A 24,217-nucleotide genomic window follows, 5' to 3' on the forward strand; every position below is an offset into this window, starting at 1 on the left:
TCTCTCTCTCTCTCCCCCCCAGGTCTCTCTCTCTCTCTCTCCCCCCAGTCTCTCTCGCTCTCTCTTCCCCCCAGTCTCTCTCTCACCCCCGTCTCTCTCTCTCTCTCTCTCTTCCCCCAGTCTCTCTCTCTCTCTTCCCCCCAGTTTCTCTCTCTCTCTCTCTCCCCCCCAGTCTCTCTCTCTCTCTTCCCCCAGTCTCTCTCTCTCTCTCTCCCCCCCAGTCTCTCTCTCTCTCTCTCTCACCCCCCAGTCTCTCTCTCTCTCTTCCCCCCAGTCTCTGTCTCTCTCTCTCCCCGTCTCTCTCTCTTCCCCCGTCTCTCTCTCTCTCTCTTCCCCAGTCTCTCTCTCTCTCTCTCCCCCAGTCTCTCTCTCTCTCTCTCTCCCCCCCAGTCTCTCTCTCTCTCTTCCCCCAGTCTCTCTCTCTCTCTCTCTCCCCCCAGTCTCTCTCTCTCTCTCTCTCACCCCCAGTCTCTCTCTCTCTCTTCCCCCCAGTCTCTGTCTCTCTCTCCCCCGTCTCTCTCTCTTCCCCCCGTCTCTCTCTCTCTCTCTTCCCCCCAGTCTCTCTCTCTCTCTCTCCCCCCAGTCTCTCTCTCTCTCTCCCCCAGTCTCTCTCTCTCTCTCTCCCCCCAGTCTCTCTCTCTCTCTCCCCCAAGTCTCTCTCTCACCCCCCGTCTCTCTCTCTCTCTCTTCCCCCAGTCTCTCTCTCTCTCTTCCCCCCAGTTTCTCTCTCTCTCTCTCTCCCCCCAAGTCTCTCGCTCTCTCTCCCCCCAGTCTCTCTCTCTCTCTCTCCCCCCCGTCTCTCTCTACTCCCCCCAGTCTCTCTCTCTCTCTCTTCCAACAACAATATGCCCTCAAAAAACCCACGGCACCGCCGGGCACTCCAGCTAGTAGTGAATAATGGGCTGGATCTTGCTGAAGCGTGACATCTCGCGGCATACACCAATAGTTAGACTTTTTTTTCCTGCACCCGTCAGCTCAAAGCCTATGTGCCGTAACTTGCTGGAAGTGCGAGCTAATAACAGCACGGTGAGAGCAACAGGGCATCTGGGACCTTGGTGAACGACAATCTATCTCCTTAACTAACGAGGTTGAAGGATTGAGAAAGAAACAGAGGAATGACGGAGCAGGAACTAGAGTGAATTAGAGTCAAATCAGATAAAGAGAAATAGAGAGTGAAAAGAACATTGGATGAAGAGAGAGAAAAAGAAACAGAAAGGAAAAGTAAGACAAAATGTAACATTTAATGTAATTTTTTTTAAAATTGCCAACAAGTTACTTACATGCAGGAATGAGATTTTTAAATTGTTCCCTTTCTGGCCAGAGAGGTTGATTGGCATTGCATTAGCAATGATCACGTTGATAAAAAGATACTTGCGCTGTTAAGTTCCAACCCTAACTTTCTGCGCTGAGTTTAATGGGCAATTAGTGTGCAAATCCAGTAAGTTTTTAAGAATAACGGGGAGGTTGAGGGCGCGGAGGCAAACAGCGGACCGGCGTAAATCGACCAGCAAGCTCTGGAGAATCGAGACTCACGCCATTTGCTCTCTTAATCCTGAACTTGCTGGCCGATTTGCACGTTAATGTGTGCGTCGTGAACATGCTGTTATTATTCCAGCAAGATGCCGCCCAATATAGAAACATAGAAACATAGAAGATAGGAGCAGGAGTAGGCCATTCGGCCCTTCGAGCCTGCTCCGCCATTCAATGTGATCATGGCTGATCATCCAAATTCAGTACCCTGTCCCTGCCTTTTCCCCATATCCCTTGATCCCTTTAGCCTCAAGAAATATATCCAATTCTTTCTTGAATATATTTAATGAACTAGCCTCCACCGCCCTCTGTGGCAGAGAATTCCACAGGTTCACCACTCTCTGGGTGAAGAAATTCCTCCTCATTTCAGTCCTAAATGGCTTACCCCTTATCCATAGACTATGACCCCTGGTTCTGGACTCCCCGGCCATCAGAAACATCCTTCCTGCATCTAGTCTGTCCAGACCTGACAGAATTTTATAGGTTTCGATGAGATCCCCTCTCAATCTTCTAAACTCCAGTGAGTATAAGCCCAATCGACACAATCTCTCCTCATACGTCATTCCTGCCATCCCAGGTATCAGCCTGGTGAATCTTCGCTGCACTCCCTCCATGGCAAGAACGTCCTTCCTCAGGTAAGGCAACCAAAACTGCACGCAATACTCAAGGTGTGGCCTCACCAAGGCCCTGTACAACTGTAGCAAGACATCCTTGTTCCTGTACTCGAACCCTCTCGCTACGAAGGCCAAAATACCATTTGCCTTCTTAACCGCCTGCTGCACCTGCATGCTTACCTTCAGCGTCAATAAAGGAGAGCGTGGACCGCTTTCTCTAATAGGTGTTACGGGTTTTGCTTCGAGGGGTGCTGTCTGCTGCCACGATGGAGGTGTATTTAACTTGACATGTAACTCGAAGACCACAAATTGTAATCAGAATGCAGCAGGGATCTGATCTACTTTCTGCTCAATTACTCCCCGTTGTGAACCGCTCTAAATAGACACATCCTCGTGTCAATTAGAAGCTAATGACCGTCGTTGAGGAGAATTTGTATTAAAATGATCAGGGGCAGTAATAATGGCGCTTCTCCAGAGATTCAGCAGCAGAGTATACCTTGGCCTTCTGATGCTGCAGATTGATAGATGACTGTGAATCCCTGGCTGGTCCACTCGGGAGAGCCCAGATCATCAGAATCAACAGAAACCAATAGGAAAAGACTGCCTTGCTTTCTCTTTGCTGTGATTGTTTGCTATGGGATATACTTGAGCCCATCAGGTGCAAATGTGACAGATATTTTTCAGTTTACAGGATCATTGGATTTGCCCTTCTTACCTGTTCTTCTGTTAGATGAGAATTTTTGCAGGCTTGGGAGATTGGAAAAGGCTGCTGCCTCATTGTTGGAAAACAGCTATAGTCTCAATTTGGTGAATGTAGTTCAGAAAGTCACCATCGTCTGACTATCCCTTTCACACTAATGAGGCAGTTTATCACGGGGTTCTTCATTTGTTACAGTGGGCAAACGAAAATTGTAGCCACATAGATGTTATGCATTATTGCTGATTTCCAAATCGGGAGGAAATTGAATCGTTATTTCCCAGCGGCCCCCTATTACTAGCTCTGTGATTGCCACACCCGCTGAAAGTCCTGGGGCTGGAAATTCGGTATCGTCCCGGTTGGGACGCTAAATTTTGAGAAGTTGGAAGTTTAGTGCCAGGCGCTAATCAATCTCGCTGCCCGCTAAATTCAGTCTCAGCGCTCAAAGAATGCAGGGGAGCACTAAATCAGCCGTTAATGGCGTAGGTGAGTGGCGCTGGGCTCCAAGTGATAAAGAATCTGAGGTGTTGTGTAACCGGGAGTGAGCATTGGCGCAGGCGCCTTGCAGCCATGAAAGGGAAGGGTCACTGGAGCCTGCACACCAGCCCCCGATGATTCGGGGAGTGCAGAACGGCGATATGCTGAGGGATGAAATACAATGGCCTAGAAATTCAGTATAGCCACTTTTGGTGCGGTAAAGTTGGGCGGCCGCTAAAGTTTGCGCCCGGCGCAAAGTCGAGGCCACTTCGCCGATATTCAGTAGCTTCGCCCTAAGAGTTTGCTGGAGCGCTAAAACTGGCGATGCACGACTATCTTTAGGCGCTAAGCCGGCGGTGCTGAGCAATACTGCCGAGGCCGGGCGCAGCGCAGGTGCGGTCATTTCTTGATTGACAGCAGACACCCTGGCGCCGGCCAGCTCTTAAAGGGGGAAGGGTCGAGTTGGTCTGCTGCCACGCCCTGGACACTGCAGCCCTCCAGCTAGGCCTAAACACTGCTGCTGGACAGAAATAGCGCCAGGAAAGATGCAGAAGGCCCGTGAACGTGCGCAGCGCTTCTCTGGCCATGATTTGAAGGTGCTGGTTGGGGCTTTGGAGACGAGACGCAAACTCCTGTTCCCGGACAGTGGCAAGAAGCCTGCGACCTGCGTCTACAGGAAAGCCTGGAGGGAGGTTGCCATCAGGGTCACAGCCAACAGCGAGGTCCCCAGGAACTCTGTCCAATGCAGAAAAAAATTCAATGACCTCACCAGGATTGTCAGGGTGAGTACCCTTTCCAGTGTCCTCCTCATCCTTGCATGTGCACCTCACATTATGGGCAAAGGGACCTGAAAGCCCTAATGGCCAGCCCTCATCCAGCAGCTATGGGACTGGCATGAACATCAATTGCACATTCTGCACTTTCCACACTGGCCAAGCTATTCGACCATGGGAGGCAGTGCACACCAGATCAGGGCTACACACTGTACTTAGAGGCCATCCTTTCTCTTGCAGGCCAAGCTGGCCCACAATCAGAAGAGCCGGACTGAGACCGGGGGAGGCGGTCCCCAGATCCAGCAGCTCACTGCCCTGGAAGAGCCTCATGGGAGCCCGGGTGATTGGGCCCGTTGCCAGTGGAGATGCCGACCCTGTTCTGGGCACCAATGGTAAGGACATCACCTTTTGGACCTCTCTCGTCCCACTTGCGCATCAGATCTACATCCTTTGCCACTGTCCGACCAATGCGCTGAATGCCACCACTCATGCCTCCCTCGCTGACGCCCTTTCCTCACTCTAAAGCTACTCTTGTCCCTTCCTGCTTTCAGATGGTGAGGAGGAGGTCCCTGAAGCTGCCAGTGACAGCCCCTCGGAAGAGGAGGAGGAGGAGGAGGAAGAGGAAGGCGGCCCATCAGGGGAACCCTCACCCGCGCCAGGGGATGCCAATGCAGAGGACACGTCTTCCCTGGAGGAGAGCCTGGGGGAAGTGTCGGAGGGGAGTGTCGCTCGTGGGACCAGTGGCGTGCAGCAACGCAGGAGGTGTGCGGTTGCTCAGCGGCCTTCTTCCCAGAGGGGGGAAGGGGCGCAGGGGAGTGCAGTTGCTGGGCCCAGTGGCATCCAGCAACGCGGGAAGGGTCGGGCAGCTCGGCGGCCTTCTCCCCAGAGGGAGAGTCTGGCCTCCAGTCCGGCGACGATCAACTCCGAGGAGGTGCGCCTCCTCGATCAAATGTCCGTGGACTCGGAGCGCCGGCACACCGAGCTCATGGGGGTTGTGGCACGGATGCCTGAGGACATCGAGTCCCTGGCTCATAGTGTGGCCGATTTCGGGGCCTCACAGGCCAGGAGTTTTGAGCAATTCGGGGCAGCACAGGCCGCGAGTCGGGCCGAATTCGGGGCAGCACAGGCAGCGAGTCGGGCCGAATTCGGGGCAGCACAGGCAGCGAGTTGGGCGGAATTCGGGGCAGCTCACGCAGCGAGTGGGCAGGTGATCAGTGGTGCCGTGCAGTCACTGGGTGCTCTGATGCGGTCACAGACCAGGACAGCACGGGCACTCACTGCTGCCACACTTGCTGCGTCAGCCAGGCATCGCCAGGACACCCGCCGCGCTGTAGCAGCACAGCGGTCTGTCGTTCGGCACATTGCAGCGCATGCTGCAGTGCGGGCCCGGCCGAGTGCCAGTGTGTCACTTGACCAGCGGCCGCCTGCCATCCGCCAGCTTGCCCCCATTCCTCCAGCCGCCACTGTCACTCCCCCAGTGGAGCTGCCAGGAGATGCTGGTCCGACGGATGCTGCCCAACCACAGCTGCAGCATTCACCAGCCGGCCCCTCGAGGCCCAGGCCTCGTCTAGGCCGACCCCCAAGGGCATCTGCCATGATGACATGTGACCCTCAGGAGCCTTCCCCCAGCCTTGCAGCAGCCACTGGGCACGGTTTGAGGAGGAGCAGCAGGGCGGCCAGGGGCCGCAAAAGGCTGGACAAGGAATCGCCCTCGCGTGCCACAAAGTAGAGGATGTGGACAAATGTTTTTTTATATGGGGATGGTTGTTTTGTTTCTGGGGATGGTTGTTTTGTTTCTGGGGATGGTTGTTTTCTTTCTGGGGATGGTTGTTTTGTTAAGGCCGAGGTGACGTTCAATAAGCCGCCGACGGGCGGCCCTTGGACCTTGTGCCTCCCTCCTGGCCTGGTACTCCTCCTCCTCCTCCTCCTCCTCCTCCTCCTCCTCATGCTCCTCCTGCTCCTCCTCCTGAGGTGGTGCTCCAGCGTGAGGTGGCAGTGCCTGAGTCCTGCGGATAGCCAGGTTGTGCAGCATGCAGCAAACGACCACGAAATGGGAGACTCGCTCCGGAGAATACTGCAGAGATCCGCCGGAACGATCCAGGCAGCGGAACCATTGCTTGAGGACGCCAATTGTTTGTTCGATGATGTTCCTCGTCGCTTGATGGCTCTCGTTGTATGCCTCTTCAGCAGGGGTCCTGGGCGCGCGGAGCGGGGTCATGAGCCAGGTACACAAAGGATAGCCTTTGTCCCCGATAAGCCATCCTCTTGGGTGAGGCTGTGCCTGGAACATGTCAGCCACAGTAGTCTGTCGCAGGATAAAGGCATCGTGGCTGCTGCCTGGAAAGCGGGCATTGACAGCTAGGATGCGCTGCCTGTGGTCACACACCAGCTGTACGTTGAGGGAATGGTAGCCCTTCCGGTTGCGGTAATCATCGGGATGGTCCAGAGGTGCCCGCAAAGCCACATGCGTACAGTCAATGGCGCCCTGCACCATGGGGAAGTCCGCGATTCTTGCAAATCCCACTGCACGCTGCTGCTGCCTCTCCAGTGTCATGGGGAAGGAGATGAATTGGCGTCTCCTTCTGAAAAGGGCATTGGTGACCTGGTGGATGCAGCAATGCACGGCGAACTGGGATATGTTAGCAATGTCCCCAGCAGCTGATTGGAAGGAGCCGGTGGCATAGAAGTTCAGAGCCACCGTCACCTTCACTTCCACCGACAGAGACGTCCTGCACCTCAGCTGTGGACGCAGATCTCTGTGAAGCAGCTGGCAGATCTCTGCAACCACCTCCCTTCTGAATCGCAGCCTCCTAACACATTGCGCGCCAGTCATGGTGAGATAGGAGACCTGCTGGCGGTATTGCCTGAGTGGGTAAGGCCCACGTTGCCGACGTCTGTTGCCCCCTCTGCGTCTAGCCAGGGCTGCCCCTCTCTCACAGCGTCTGCGAGCCCTTCCGACATAATGCTGAAACTCAGCGTTGGCACCCCATGCAGCCCCCATAATATGCTGGCAAACAATGAGATATCAGTGAAGGCGAATTGCAAAGCTGTGGCCTGAAGCCAAAAATACCTGTCCTAGTGTTGGGCCAAAGCAGTAAGCTCCCTTCCTTGGTCTCTCTCCAAAAATCTGTTGCACAAGAGTGATTGCTGCAAAATGGCTGCCCTTTATAGTGCAGGGTAAGTGCCTTTTAATTTGTGCTCGCCGCGGCCCGCTTCGGCTGTGCACCATTCCACTCCACAGTCGTTAGGGCCGCCAGGCGCACAATGGGGCGGCGCGACTGAAGTTCCGGTTTGGGGCGCACAAAGGGCGTTGCACGAGGAAATGACGTCATGATCTGCGCGCGCAGCTGAGCGCGCGCAAAGACTTTGCGCCGGCGCTAAATGTCTACTGAAGTTGGGGCGAGGCACAGATCGCGCTGCGCCCGGGCGCTAAGCGCCTAGCGCTCGAGATCTACTCCTCCTAAGGCGCTAACGGCTGGCGCAGCCAACTGAATTTCTAGGCCAATGTCCTTTGATGGCCCGCAACACTCCGGGGACTGAGCAGCCTTTCTTTGGCTGCAGATACATCCTGCGCTCTCTGCCACTCGTAACTGACCTTTGGAACGGAGGTTCCTTGACAGCTGGGGCACATCCCATTAAGTAGCGCCCTGCCAGCCGGTTGGTTCATACCTCCGCTCCCTGGCGCTGTTGGAGCGAGGCGGTGAGGCGGGGGGGGGGCGCTACTGACGTTTGCAGATTGGGCACCCAGCGAGCGTTGCACGCTCACTGACATCACGATCTGCATGGTGAAAGGTGCCGAGGCACTAACTGATATCGCTGGTGCTACGGGGCCGGTGAATTTGACGTGTGGCATGTGATTCGCCCAGCCTGAGCACCCCACTAGCGCCCCCGCCAAGCGCTAACCGGGGGCGCTAGCATGCCAAACTTTTCCATCCTGATTCCTTTGCTACAGGAAGCATCACCACATAATGTAAAAAGAAAAAAAAACACTTGCATTTATAGAACCTTTAATGCTTCACGCCCACTTTTGAAGTGTAGTCACTGTTGTCATGTAGGAAACACGGCAGCCGATTTGCACACAGCAAGATCCCACAAACAGCAATGAAATAATGATCAGATTGTCTGATTTAGTGATGTCGGCTGAGGGATAAATATTGACCAGGGCACCGGGGAGAACTCCCCTGCTCTTCTTCAAAATGGAAATTTTTTACGTCCACCTGAAAGGGCAGACGGGGCCTCGGTTTAACATCTCATCTGAATGACGGCACCTCCGACAGTGCAGCACTCCCTCAGCACTGCACTGGGAGCGTCAGCTGGGATTTTGTGCTCAGGTCTTTGGAGTGGGACTATGAAACCTATAACCCTTCTGACTCCGAGGCGAGGGTGCTAATCACTGAGCCATGGCTAAGATATAGTGTGAATGACTTGACCCTAGGGGTGTGTGATGTATCATTATGGTGGGCTCAACCACTACACTGTTGAAGATGTGCCAGGGTTCCATGAAGATGGAAAATGCCAGCCGTAATGTTCTAATTACCAGGGGGAGAAAAATGATTATTATTGGCTGGGAAATGGTAAGATTTTTTTAGACATAAAATTGTCCCTGACAATCGATGAGGTACATATCCATTGCTTCATTTTTTTCCACAGTTTCCAATGTAAATAAACAAGCACAACAACAAAAGCTAATGCCATAAGCTGAAAGATCCAATATATCATAAATAATAAATCTTGCAGAAGCCAGTGCTTTCAATTTTGCAATCCAATCCTGAAGTTCAGATGACATTTATTAACCAATCAAGCTTTCTTCTCGTCGCTTCTGAAATCGTCTAAACTCCTTGATTAGATTATGGCCCTGTAATCACTATCCATTATTCTCTATACAAATGTACTTATGTTTGACTGTTTTTGAAATTGTCCTGGTAGATTTTTGTCCTCGCTCATAAAGGATTTCAATGAATTGTAATAAGGTCAGTAGATAGAATCATAGAATGATACAGCACAAAAGCAGGCCATTCGGCCCTTCGTGCCTGTGTCGGCTCTTTGGTAGAGCTATCCAATTAATCCCACTCCTCTGCCCTTTTCCCATAGTCTTGTAAATGTTTTTCCCTTCAAGTATTTATCTCATTCTCTTTTGGAAGTTACTATTGAATCTGCTTCCGTCACCATTTCAGGCAGCGCATTCCAGATTACAACAACTAACTGTGTTACAAAAAAAAGGTCTCTCCATGTCGCCTCTGGTTCTTTTGCCAAACACCTTAAATCTGTGTCCTCTGGTTATCGACCCTTCAGCCATTGGAAACAGTTTCTCCTTATTTACCCTCTCAAAACTGTTCATGATTTTGAAGACCTCTATCAAATCACCTCTTAACTTTCTCTGCTCTAATGAGAACAACCTCAGCTTCTCCAGTCCCTCCACATAACTGAAGTCCCTCATCCCTGGTACCATTCCAGTAAATCTCTACTGCATCCTCGTCAAGCAGTGACATCCTCCCTAAAGTGTGGTGCCCAGAACTGGACACAATACTTCAGCTGAGGCCTAACCAATGTTTTATAAAGGTTCAGCATAACTTCCTTGCTTAGATGGGAAGGAAAGAAGGGGAAAAAAAGATAGGAGGAAAAATTGAACAGCATTTTATTGTATCGATGAGGTGTCTCAAAATATTTCATATAATTAATGTTTTTGGAGTGCAATGATTGTTTGATTTAAAAATATATATGTTATTCTGGATGAAGTGGGGAGAAAAGTAGATGAGAGGAGATTTCATAGATTTTTTTTAATTCTGAAGGATTTTGAGAGAGTGAATCGGGAAAGACTACTTTCTCTGGGTGTGGAGTCGGTGATACAAAATAATACGAGAGTGAGGAGAGAGATTTGGAGACATCTCTCTATATAGAGGGTTGGTGGAGTGTGGAGTGCTTTGCTACAGGGTGTTGCTACTGTTGAGACCATGGTCCAATTTTCCTTAAAAAGAGACAAATATTCAAAGCAGGACTACGTCCCGGGCTAAGAGGAGAGAGTGGGGTTAGCTTTGGTTTGCTCTGTCAGAGAGCTGGTACACACCTGTCGGGCCGAAAGGCCTCCTCCTGCGCGTAAACATCTTTGGTTCTATGGAAGAGAAGAGAGTATGATGGCAAGAAGGACAACTGTTGTATTTAAATGTTTTGAAAATTATAATTGTATTTTTCATTTATTATTTTGTATGTTACTTTTACTTTATCAATCATAGAGCTTAATTTAGCATTAATGTTACAGTAATGAAGCTAATATTGACAAGTGAATAACTTATCATAGTGCATGAGCTGAGAACCTTCAAAACTCCCCAGCTCAGGGAGACAGGAATTTCCCTGGACCTATTCGTAGTCTATAGGTATTTTCCTCTCTCATTATTTCCTCTCTTTCATTTCCTTATGGATTATTGGCTCAGAACTTCGGGTCCCCACGGGTGAGTACGCGCTGGGTACTCACGCGTAGGCCCAACGAAAGTGCCGGTTTCGTGCATGCACTGCGCATGTGCGGGAGACCGGAACTTCCGTTCCCCTGAAAGAAGGGGTTGACAGGTGGAACACGTGCGCCGGAGAGGCAGCGCGTGCGCATCGAACTTACGTTTTTTTTCCAGGTTTTTCCGGGAGGGTAAGTCTCCTGCAGTTATACTTTTAAAAAGCAGGCGCAAGGCCTGCTTTTAACAAGGTAAGTGGTGAATTAATTAAAATTAAAACATCTTTTCCACAGGTTTATTATTTTTAAATACTTTAAAGAAAGGTAAGTTTATTTTTAGCCCCGTTAGAAAATGTAATTAATTTTTTCAAAAATTTAAATTATTGTTTAAAATAGTTATTTCATGTAATTTATAGTTATTTTAAAAATGTGATTTTATTTAAAAATGTATTTGAAGTTTTAGTGATGTTTTGGGGCTTATAGTATTTATAGGTTTGACAGCTCTTCCTGTCAAACTTATGAATGAAGCATTCCCTGCTACCATTGGCTCTCCATGGCCCACGTGATCCCAGGGGACGCTTCGAACGAACTGCGCCCCTGGGATACGCAAGCACTGCGCGCCGGCAGTTGGAGGAGGCCCAGGATCGGAATCCCACGCGGGCCCACAGCTCAACGGCCAGCGCGCTAGGTAAGTGCAGGTCGGGGGCTTGCACCCGCGGGAAGCCCCCGACCCGAATTTCTGGGCCATTATGTTTCAGAGAATGTACAGCACAGAGAAAGGCCATTCGGCCCACCTGGTCTATGCCAGTGTTTATGCTCCACATGAGCCTCCTCCCACCCCTCTTCATCTCTCCCGATCAGCAGAACCTTCTATTCCTTTCTCCCTCACGTGTTTATCTAGCCTCCCATTTAAATGCATCTATGCTACTCGCCTCAACTACTCCTTGTGGTTCCACGTTCTAACCACTCTTTCCTAGCTTTCCTTCTTGTGTCTCAGCATAGATTACTTCTCCCCTTTTTTTAAATGCAGTAATTCCTTTCAAAAGGGAAACAATTTGACATTGTTATCTCAATTCCAATGAGTTACATTCGCTAACATTGACCCACGGAGCTGGCATTACTGAAATCAGACGTCTCTCGCTGTTGAATGGTCTGAAGTAAAACCTGAACTGGAATTACAGGAACTCTTTCTCTCTTTGTCTGTCTGACTGGTTGACAGCCATTAATGAAAAGACACTCATTTTCCATCTCTCTTTTTTCAATGTGGCTCTTGGAAAGAAAAAGACAATTTCTTTCACACGTCATCTAGAGTCATCCTTTATTTCTTGACCTGCCCTATTACCATCTCGTCTCGCCTTGAACATCTCTTAATGTCTCTTCACCTCACACAGACCTTCCCTTTTTTTCTTTCATCCCCGCCCCCATTTCCCAGCCCCCAAACTTGCTTTTTCATCTGTTTCATTTCCTGCTTTTTTTTTCTCAGTCCTGACGAAGGGTCACAGACCTGAAACGTTAACTCCGTTTCTCTCTACACGGGTGTTGCCCTGGCCTGCTGAGTTTTTCCAGCGTTTTCCGTTGTTATTTTTTGACAATTTCTAAGATCTCCTCCACCTTTCTACCAAAAAAAAAATAAGCTCCCAGTTTATTTTTCCTTGAACAAAATGCCTCCCAGGGAATAATAGGCACTCTGCTGGTTTTTGTGCAGTCACATCAACAAGATGTTCTCTGTGTTTATCAGTGCTCACAGTCAGCACATGTAATTCTATTGTATTAGCTGCACTGACACAATACACCGAGCTTTGTGGAAGTAAATGCAATTCCCTTTATTCAGTTAACTATCAGATAAAACATATCAGGCTGAAAATGGAATGGCGGCGGCATATGTTTTTATCTAACTTACATCAATCAAGTTCTCCGCAGTAATGTTTTAAAGTCCTACTGTTCAAGGAGAGACTTATTTGTACATTATAAAGCTGCCTCCATTCATTTTTTCTCTATCAATCCCATTAAGTAGAAGATTTAATTTTAGAACTTTGCTGGCTGCAGTTAGATCTTCCCATTTTTCATCTACTTGGAAAAAGCATGCATAAAACAGACACAATTTGACAATGCGACAACCAGAGACTTGAGCACATAAATCCAGGCTAACGCTTCCAATGCGGCGCTGAGGGAGCGCTTCACTGTCGGAGGTGCCGTCTTTCGGATAAGACGTTAAACCGAGGCCCCCGTCTGTTCTCTCAGGTGGACGTCAAAGATCCCACGGCACTATTTCGAAGAAGAGCAGGGGAGTTATCCCCGGTGTCCTAGGGCCAATATTTATCCCTCAACCAACATCACTAAAAACAGATAATCTGGTCATTATCACATTGCTGTTTGTGGGAGCTTGCCGTGTGCAAATTGGCTGCCGCGTTTCCTTTTTTACAACAGTGACTGCACATCAAAAATACTTCATTGGCTGTAAAGCGCTTTGGGATGTCCTGAGATCATGAAAGGCGGTAGAGAAATGCGAGTTCTTTCTTCCTTTACAATGTTGAAGGGAAACCTCAGGCCCATAGTTTCTTTAAGCACAGTCTACTTTGGGTGCGCGGGAATGGTAAATCTATCCTAAAGAAGTTTATGTCAATTTGAATTTCAAAAGCTTGAAGGTTGTAGCAGAGAGCAAAGATTGAGGGAGGTCAGGAGTTTTGAGGTCCTGTGGTAAAATAAAATTCTTGAATTCAACACAGAAAGAGGAGAGAAGCTCTGCAGGATGGAATATTTGAAGCTTGGAAGGATCAAGTGAAGACTGTTGAGGTGCAATGACCACGCTATTGATAAAACCTAAATTAGCAATTCTCGGTACTACTCGAGTGGCAGGGGCATGAGAAGTGGCTTGCTGGGGTCTGTCAAGAGGAGCCTATTTGGACTGAGGTGGCCCTTGTCTCACAGCAGCTAAATGCTGAGATGGACAAGGGCACCCAGGTCCTTTCAGTCACATGTGCAGGTGTTGGAGAGGGCCTGGCGGGAGGGTATGCTGTTATCCCGAGAGAAAGCACCATTCTCTTCCTCTTGCCTTTGAAATGGATGGGGGGTGGGGGCTGGTGGTGGGGGAAGGGTTGGAGACTAGAGGCGAAAGAGCAAACTCCTATCCCCCCCAACATTCTGTGAGCCTTCTGTGCAAACTTATTTGTTCGTGAAAGTGTCAACCATTTATCAATATTATGTAGGCATAGTATCTGCCTCCTTCTCACATTCGAGGTCCACCAGTTAATAACGATTCGGATGGAAAGCTTTTGTTTACAGCCATTTAAGGAGCTGGTGATCTTTTAATCTGTGCTCAGTTATTGCCGAGGAATGTCAAATCAATAACCTCACAAATATGGTCTTGTTACAACAGATGCCAAAATTGGTCTTGATACAATCTTTACAAAGAATACGGGGTGATCAATGCTGATTGACATGCATGCATTTTTTGAACTTAAACTACCTCAGTGTTACTTTACTCTTGTTAACTGACAGGTTGCAATCAATGTCCCGTTTAAGCTGTGGGGCCGCGTAGCTGCGCAGCCCTCCAGGGATCCCGTGCAGCTGGCTTGCTGGCTTTGCAATGTACAAACCGCAGATTTTGAATGGGCCCCGCAGCCCCTTCAAGGGCGCCAAAAATTATTACAGGGTACATTGGGTGAAATTGTGTTTAACTGTTTTCTCACAATAATATGCTTTACTCTACACTTGGTCCACTTGTTTGAAAGGGAGACAATGGCAATGCACGTCACCTATACATCAGTTATACAAGGCCTTGGTGAGACCACACCTGGAGTACTGTGTGTGTTGTGTATGTACCTTTAAGAGAATAACTGGTCTCACACTGCAGTACCGGCAGTGACCACCCCTGTATAAAAGGCGCTAGTGAGCCTCTGTTGTTTTAGTTTCACTATTGACTTCCAGCAGTAAAGACTTGTTTTGTTCAGCTTCTGCTGTCCGTGTCTCAATCATTCACGGACGTAATACTGGCGACGAGCAGATACGAATCTACCTACAGTCTGCATCACCTCCTGGGATCCATTCCTACAGCGAAGTGAGCAGAGGTCGAGACCAGAAAGGAAAAAAAAAAAAGAGTAAGAAGCAGTAGAAACGGGCGTCGACCGTGGGCATCCGCCCCTGTGTTAGCGGAGTTGAAGATTGCTGGAGAAGCTGTCAGAAGCGGGGCCTGGTTCCTGTCGACGGTGCTTCAGCTAATCGGGCTGGTGGCAGGTAGTGCACTGATCCTTCCTGGGCTGCGGCGGTCGCGAACTCGAGCGGGTGGTTTGCAACGGGGCCGAGCAGCGTTGTCGGGAAGAAGAGAGAGAGAGGGTGGAGCACGCAGGGCGCGGCTGCTGCTACGAAGCCGGGCTGCGTATAGACCCGCGAAGAGGGAGGCAAGAGTCCCACAGGGTTGTTCCACAATGGGAAAATAATAAAAAAAGAAATATTAAACGCGCAAGAAACCGCGAGGAGCTGCAGGTTGCAACGGGAACCGTGGAAAGCAGCGCTAGCAACAGCGGGGAAGAAGGCAAAGCGCGGGAGGCGCCATCTTAATCAGCGGGGAAGAAGGCAAAGCACAGGAGGTGCCATTTTGTTAAATCGGGGAAGAAGGCAAAGCGCGGGAGGCGCCATTTTAGATTTGCAAGATGCCGAAGACTGGCTGTATCACTGCTTTTGATAATACAATAGAGGACTGGACCACGTATGTGGAAAGAGTCGAGGTATATTTCGAGGCAAACGAAATAGCTGAGGAGAAAAAGGCATCGATATTGCTAAATTTAATGGGCACTAGAACGTACGGCCTATTGCAGGACCTGATTACTCCAGCCAAACCGAAGGCGAAGAGTTTTAACGAAATTGTTGCTGTCCTACAGGAACACCTAAACCCTGCACCGCTGTTGATAGCAGAAAGATTTAAATTCCACAGGAGAACTCAGCATAAAGATGAGAGCAATGCTGAGTACCTTACGGAACTATGCAAGCTATCAAAGCACTGCCAGTTTGGAGAAGGACTGGCAGATACCCTACGGGACAAATTTGTCTGTGGACTCCTGAGTGAAGGAACACAGAAGAAGTTACTATCAGAGAAAGAGCTGACGCTAGATAAGGCTTTTAGCGTGGCAGTATCGTATGAAGCAGCAGCCAGGGGAGCTGCAGAAATTCAACAAAAGCCACAGGAATACGGCACCCACGAAATGACATGGGGATTTGCAAAATGTTATCGCTGCGGCAGAACTAACCATGACCAGAAGGACTGCTGGTCCAAAGACAAAATATGCAGGCAATGCGGGAAGATGGGACACATTGCACGAGTTTGCAGGTCTGGGAAGAAGACCAGTGACAACAAAAAGGCTACTAAGGAACCGTACAAGAAAGTACAAAAGATGACAGACAGTAGTTCCAAAGACCAGATGAGCGATAGTGAATCCGGGAACAGGAGACTAAGCTGTCTCAAACTTCACAATGTAATCGCAAAAGAGGATCACCGAACCATTTGGGTCACCCTCATGATAGCAGGGTCCCAAGTTAAAATGGAATTGGATACAGGATCAGCGCTAACCGTCATGAATCGACGAGACTATGAGCGGCTATTTTCACACATACCCTTGAGAGAGACATCCATCGTCTCGACGACGTATACGGGGCAAAAAGTATACCCCAGAGGAAAAATAAGGGTGCCTGTCGAATACAACGGCAAGAAAATACGGAAATTGTATCTCTACACACTGCCAAATGGTGGACCACCATTATTGGGACGGGAATGGATCAGGAAGATAAACTTAGATTGGCACTCCATTCATGCAATGACGGTGGACGGTAAAAAAGATGAAGACGTCACTCCTGGACGATTGTCAACAATCTTAGCTAACGCCAAAGAGGTATTTCAACAAGAACTGGGCACGCTTAAAGGCATAACCGCCTCGATAAAAATAGAAGAGAATGCAGTTCCCAAGTTTTTCAAAGCAAGACCGGTACCATATGCAATTCGCCCAGCCGTCGAGGCAGAGCTGGAGAATCTGGAGAAGGCAGGCGTGTTGTCTAAGGTCGACTGGAGTGAGTGGGCGACACCCATCGTTCCTGTCATGAAGAAAACGTTAAGTAATAAGTCCGGGGAGCCAAGGAAGATTCGCATCTGTGAGGATTTCAAGGTGACGGTGAACCCAGTCCTTCACACAGTACAATATCCTCTTCCAAGGATAGAAGACATCTTCGCCTCACTGTCTGGAGGGAAGCGTTTTACATAAATTGACCTAGCACAAGCATATTTGCAGATGGAGGTTGAAGCGTCCTCTAGGAAGTATCTCACGATAAACACTCACAAAGGTCTTTACCAGTATCATCGATTGGTATTCGGAGTAGCATCGGCTCCAGCGATATGGCAAAGAGCGATGGAACAAGTCCTGCAAGGGATTCCGGGGACTCAGTGTTACTTGGACGACAGCCTTGTGACAGGTGAAGATGACAGTGAACATCTTAACAACCTAGAACAGGTGCTCACTAGACTACGGGAACATGGGCTGCGAGCCAACCGCCCCAAGTGCGAGTTTTTTAAGAAACAGATATCGTATTGTGGCCACGTGATTGATGAAGAGGGGTTACATAAGTCCCCTGACAAAATTGAAGCAGTTGTTAAGGCCCCAGCGCCTGAAAATGTGTCGCAACTGAGGTCATTCCTCGGATTGGTGAATTACTACCATAAGTTTTTGCCGAATTTGTCGACAATTCTGCACCCACTGAATGCCCTGCTACGAACGGGAGTAGCATGGGAATGGAGCAATGATTGTTGTTGTGTATGTAATATGTGTGCTACTTTGAACCTATGGACAGGACTGCACTACTTGTTGGGCGTGGTGATACGCAGTACCACTCCTGGCCATAGGGGTATAAATAGTACTGTGGGTACTGATCCCCCTCAGTTCCCGCCTGTGGGCATGAAGTAAAGACCTATGTATAGTCCCGACCTCCAACCAGTAAAGACCTGTTTGAGTTATACGTTTAAGTCTTTGTGTTAATTGTTCAATACAATACACATACTTAACACTGGCGACGAGTCGGTTCGAACCCTGCGGCAGTTATTCCACAGCGGCTTCGTCCAAAGACAGGACGTTGAAGAGAGGTTCCAATCCTCAACACCCCACTGAAAACTGAAGGGCAGCAGAAATCCTGACAGCTTCCAGCGACTGGAAGCGACAGGCATTAGGACCCTGAAGCCTCCATAACCTCGTGGGTAAGCCAGAGCCCGGGAGGGCGCGAGCGGGTAAGCCAGAGCCCGGGAGGGAGCGAGCAAGAGCCGCCGAGCGGGTGAGCCAGAGGCCGGGAGCCGCTTCAAGCGGGAGGCGCTTAGCGGGCCAGCGATCGCACCGGTGATAAGGGCTGAGAACCGTTTCGGGCGGGCGGCGCACCAGCGATCGCACAGGAGATAAGAGCCGCAGTCGGGCTGAAAGTCAGCGATGAGAAGCGCGGGAAAACCGCCATTGAAGTGGGCGGGGAGAGCGAGAAGCGCGGGAAAGCCGCCATTTTTCGCGGGAAAACCGCTGGGGAAGAAGGCAGAAGCGGGAAAACCGCCATTTTGTGGGCGGAGGACGACGGCAAGAGCGGGAAGCCGCCATCTTGGATAACAGTAAAAAAAAAATCTGAGAAATTGCAAATCTGATAAAGTACTACAATGCTCAAACACGGGAATATTAGCAACTTTGATAGTGACATCGAAGATTGGGCCATATATGTTGAACGAGTTAAAAATTATTGTAAGGCCAATAAAATTCGTGAGGCTGATAAAGCACTAACATTATTAAATTTAATGGGTGCGAAGACATACGGGCAATTGAAACACCTGTTATCACCAGATGAACCGGCGGATAAGACGTTCGATGAGATTGTTACTGTCCTGAAAGATCATCTAAACCCCACGCCGCTGATGCTAGCGGAACGATTTAAATTTTACGACAGAAGGCAGCTACAGCATGAAAGCAATGCTGATTATTTGCTGGAATTGCGTAAATTAGCGAAATATTGCCAGTTTGGAACGGGACTGACAGAGGCACTTCGAGACAAATTTGTGTGTGGTTTATTTAAACAGGATACACAAAAGCGACTGCTCGAGGAGAATGAGCTGACGCTTGAGAAGGCGGTCACTATGGCAGCAGCACACGAAGCCGCAGCGAGAGGCACGGCAGTAATGCAGCTACGGTCACCGGAGCTCAGTGCACACAAATTGGGTGTGAGTTCTGGCAAATGTTATCGTTGTGGAAAGACAACACATGATCAGAACCAGTGTTGGTTTAAAAACCAAGAATGTAGAACTTGTGGTAGGCTTGGACATATAGCTAGAGTATGCAGGTCAGGGAAGAAGACCAGCAACAAGAAGTCACCGCAAGGAGGATACGCAAAGGTACACAAGGTGACCGAACAGGAGTCCGATTCAGACGCTAGCAGTAATGAACTGGCTAGCTTAAGCTGTAATGAACTGGCTAGCTTAAGAGTACTCAACGCTGGTAAGGGTGCAGACCTCCAGACAATTTGGGTCACTCTTCAGATAGAAGGAGTCCAAGTAAAACTGGAATTGGACACTGGATCGGCATTGACGGTCATAAATAAGAAAGATTACGGAAAGTTATTCCAACATATTCCCCTACAGGATACGGGGATTATATTGAAAACATACACGGGGCAAAGAGTGTACCCCATCGGGAAAATAGAGGTTGCAGTGGTCCACAAGGGCGAAGACAGTCAAATAATGGACTTATATGTGATATCTGAAGGAGGTCCTCCACTACTAGGACGGGAGTGGATTAGGAAAATGAATATGGACTGGCATTTCCTACAAACAATAACGAGTGAGAACTCGGTGAAGATAGTCGGCCCAGACTCTGGAACGGACGATGGTAAGCCCAACTCAGGTGCAAAAGACCAAGTTTCAGCACAGAATTCCACTGAGCAACAACAACATAGTTTAACTGTGGATTCTGAGTCTGGCAAGTCTACTGATGTGCCCATTTCTGAGGGACACCGGGCTCGAACTCAACTCCATTTCAAACTACAACAGCAATTAGAACAAATGCTTCGCCGTTTTGAGCAAGAGTTGAATGCAACGAAAGAGTTCTTTGATATAGAGTTGGAGAATCTGGAAAGACAACAGAAGCAGCTGATGGAGAAAATGGAGCAGGAGCACACAAAACGTCTGATGTCAGAGGAGTTAACGGTCAGCCAACTCCTGCATATGCTGAAGGACAGGACTCTGAAATGGGAAAAACTTGAACATGAACTTCAATATTCAAACGAAAGGGGTTCGGAGCTCTCAAAGGTTATTGGAAGAGCTGAGGTGGCAACACAGACTGAGATGACTGCAACAGAGCAGCCCTTGGATGCCAAAAGTACGCTGACTCACGTCAACGTAGAACAACAGACCGCTGAAACAGCTGCTCCGGTAGAGGGATTGCATAGTCCGATCAATCAATCTCCAAAGGAAGTTGAAGTATTAAAATCACAAATGAGGTCACTAGTAAACGACTTGCTGAAAGCCCAGAAAAAGCTGGATGCAGAGGTACACATGAAGAAGTCTCTTCAGGAAAGATGTCTGGATTTGGAACAAGAGCTGGCTAACGTCCAGCTGGATATGGAGGAAATAGACGACCCTCTCACTGGTCTAGCTCAGGACGACACCGAATATTACGATGTCCTGTCCTGCCCAGCTTGTAACTTCGACTCCCAAAGTGCAGAAATCATGGAGGAGCACCAAAAGTCTACGGAACATCGGGAGAAGCTGGCTCTACGACGGAAACAGGAGGAAGAGAAGGAGGAACTGCGCATGCAGCTGGCAGCTGTGGCAGCTGACAATGGAGCCCAGAGAGTCTCCAAGAAGCAGAAAAGGAAAAGTAAAAACAGAAGATGACCCATCTGAACCATTATCACCTCTACCAGATCACACACGTGGTCCCTCCGAACGGAGCCAATTCAGTTCGGAAGTTCAAACTGTTAAATCCATGGAAGGACTATTGAATGAGTCACTCCAGCAACGTGAACCGACTACACCACAGAGATTGAATCTGTGAACTGTTTTCCGCAGAGACTGAATCTGTGATCTGTTTTGACATGAAGTTATCTATGTATCTATGTTATTCTGTTATGTAAACCTGAAGTTATATATGTATATATGTTATTACGTTATGTTAAATGGGGAGATGACTGTAAAGCTAGGAAGGGAGGAATGTTGTGTATGTAATATGTGTGCTACTTTGAACCTATGGAAAGGACTGCACTACTTGTTGGGCGTAGTGATACGCAGTACCACTCCTGGCCATAGGGGTATAAATAGTACTGTGGGTACTGATCCCCCTCAGTTCCCGCCTGTGGGCATGAAGTAAAGACCTATGTATAGTCCCTACCTCCAACCAGTAAAGACCTGTTTGAGTTATACGTTTAAGTCTTTGTGTTAATTGTTCAATACAATACACATACTTAACAATTGTAAGCGGGCTTTCCAGAAGAGTAAGGACTTAATCACTTCAAGGGAAGTATTGGCTCACTACAACCCAGCACTGCCGATCAGACTGGCGTGTGATGCATCTCCCTACGGCATTGGGGCGGTACTGTCACATAAATTCCTTGATGGTTTAGAGAGGCCGATAGCTCTTGCGCCACGCTCGTTAACTTCTGCCGAGCGTAACTACGCTCAGATTGACAGAGAGGCCCTCAGCCTAGTGTGGGGGGTGAAGAAGTTCAATCACTACCTGCACGGTCAAAAATTTACTCTACTAACCGACCATCAACCTCTTGTCTCCATTTTCAACCCTCAGAAGGGCGTACCGATAATGACAGCACAACGGCTGCAGAGGTGGACCCTTTTCCTAGGGGCACACCAATATGACATCGAGTACAAAGGAACTAAACAGCATGGAAATGCTGATGGATTGTCACGCCTACCGTTGCCGACGGTGGAAGAAGACCTTGCAGTGGATCCAATGGAGTTATTCCACTCGACCATAGTCGAATGTTTCCCTGTGACGAATGCAAACATAGAAAAGGAAACACGGAATGACCCGACACTATCACGGGTCTATGATTTAACGGTGAAGGGATGGCCAGCACATGGCGAACCACTGCTGCCAGCATTCTCGCCGAGAAGAGAACAGCTGTCACTGTGCAGAGGAACCTTGATGTGTGGATCCAGAGTAGTAATTCCACCTAAGTTGACGGATAGAGTGCTCAATGAGCTTCATGAGGGTCATCTGGGTGGGGTAAAAATGAAGAACTTAGCCAGAGCGTTTGTGTGGTGGCCGGGAATCGATAGAGAAATCGAAGAGATGACCAAGAGCTGTGCAGGATGCCAGAAGGTCCAAAACGCCCCACCACAAGCTCCTCTGCATCCATGGGAGTGGCCCTCATCTCCATGGCAAAGGGTGCACGTTGATTTTGCTGGTCCCTTCATGGACTCGATGTTTTTAATTGCGGTGGATGCACATTCAAAGTGGCCAGAGGGAATAAAAATGTCCTCAACCACCACGGAAAAAACTATCACAGTTTTACGAACCATATTCGCCAGGAATGGGCTGCCTGAACAGATTTGCTCTGACAATGGACCACAGTTTGTGTCTGAAGAGTTCCGGAGGTTCTTAAAGAACAATGGTGTTAAGCATTACACATCTGCCCCATATCATCCAGCCACTAATGGATTGGCCGAGAGGTTTGTCCAAACATTCAAGAAGGCTATCAAGGCAATGTGTAATGAAGATATACCCCTACAACACAAGGTGGACAACTTCTTGTTTGCCTACCGGAATGCGACACATGCGGTTACCAACCAAACTCCAGCCATGATATTCTTCAATCGAAGACTACGATGCCGCTTGGATTTGTTTAAGCCAAACGTCCGACGAGATGTGGAGAACAGGCAGTTTCAGAATATGAATGAAAGGCCGACCAGGAGTTTTAAGATAGGTCAACCAGTTTGGGCCCGCGACTACCGCACTGAGAAATGGCAGCCAGGAATGATTTGTACACGGCAAGGACCTCTCATGTATACCGTGGACGTTGGAGAGAGCATTGTAAGACGCCATGCTGACCAGATTCTAGAGTCACTGGAAAACGTCAACTCCACACCACGATCTGATACACCTGGTAATGAAATCGACGTGCCAATTGCAGCTACCGCAGAACTGGTAATATTGGAAGCAGATGAACCAAACAACGACATTGATCCCGACTCAACATTGCCAGAAGAACCTGATACCCGAAAGAGGCGTTATCCAGACAGAATCAGGAAGCCTCCTCAAAGACTGAACTTATAATTGCTTAAACTTAACCAATGTATCTAGCAACCGTAATTGTGATTGTAATTAGTTATCATTTAGTTGTTAAATTAATGTTATGTACTGTTTATCTAAAAGGGGAGGAATTGTTGTGCATGTACCTTTAAGAGAATAACTGGTCTCAGACTGCAGTACCGGCAGTGACCACCCCTGTATAAAAGGCGCTAGTGAGCCTCTGTTGTTTTAGTTTCACTATTGACTTCCAACAGTAAAGACTTGTTTTGTTCAGCTCCTGCTGTCCGTGTCTCAATCATTCACGGACGTAATAGTGTGCAGTTTTGATCTCCTTACCTAAGAAAGGATACATTTGCCATGGAGGGAGTGCAGCGAAGGTTCACCAGACTGATTCCTGGGATGGCAGGGCTGTCGTAGGAGGAGAGATTGGGTCGACTAGGCCTGTATTCACTAGAGTTTAGAAGAATGAGAGGGGATCTCACTGAACTGTATAGAATTCTGACAGGGCTAGACAGACTGGATGCAGGGAGGATGTTTCCCCTGGCTGGGGGGTCTAGAACGAGGGGTCACAGTCTCAGGATACGGGATAGGACATTTAGGACTGAGATGAGGAGAAATTTCTTCACTCAGAGAGGGTGGTGAACCTGTGGAATTCTCTACCACAGAAGGCTGCGGAGTCCAAGTCATTGAATATATTTAAGAAGGAGATAAATAGATTTCTAGACACAAAGGGCTGGATTTTGTCAATGGGGAGCTTTTGGAGGCGTGACTCCCACTTGTTGGGTTTTAGCCACACCTCCATCGACTTGTGGCCAACCCACGCTATTTTCCCTTGATTGACCTGCGGGCTTAGCAGGCCAGTTAAGGGAAAGCCAGTTACAGGTGACGTCAGCGAGTGCCGTTTCATCTGTCAAGAGCTTTTGACAGATGAAATGTCATCATTTGACAGCTCTGTGAAGCTGTCAAACACTGACAATCTGTCTTCTAAGTTGTGTCTTTACTCAAGGCTCAATTAGAAAGCCTTCCTGACCAGAAAGCAGAAGGCTGCAGCTTTTGACAGTTCAGCGGCCATTCTGCTTTCTGTGCCGGTGAACTGAGGGACTCCCGAGACCTGAAGGGAGGAAGCCTGCAGGAAGAAGTAAAGGTAAGTAAAACTTATTAAAACACTTTACACACACCTCACACACTTACCTCTCCACACTTGCACCCATCACTCACCTGCACACTGGACATCTCGGACCCTCCGACCCGCGCAGACCGAAGGCCTGCCTCGCTGACCCTGGCGAGGTTCAGAGCCGTCGGGAAGTCCACACTTCAGGGCTCAAAATAGTGATTAGCCAAAAAACTGCCTGTTAACTACCTATTAACAGGCAGTTAATTGGCATTAATCCCCTTCCCGCCTTGAGGAGGCGGGACCCGGC

Source organism: Somniosus microcephalus, chromosome 32 (assembly GCF_052327205.1).
Source record: "Somniosus microcephalus isolate GS21.2 chromosome 32, FLI_Smic_1.0, whole genome shotgun sequence".
NCBI classification, from domain to species: domain Eukaryota; kingdom Metazoa; phylum Chordata; class Chondrichthyes; order Squaliformes; family Somniosidae; genus Somniosus; species Somniosus microcephalus.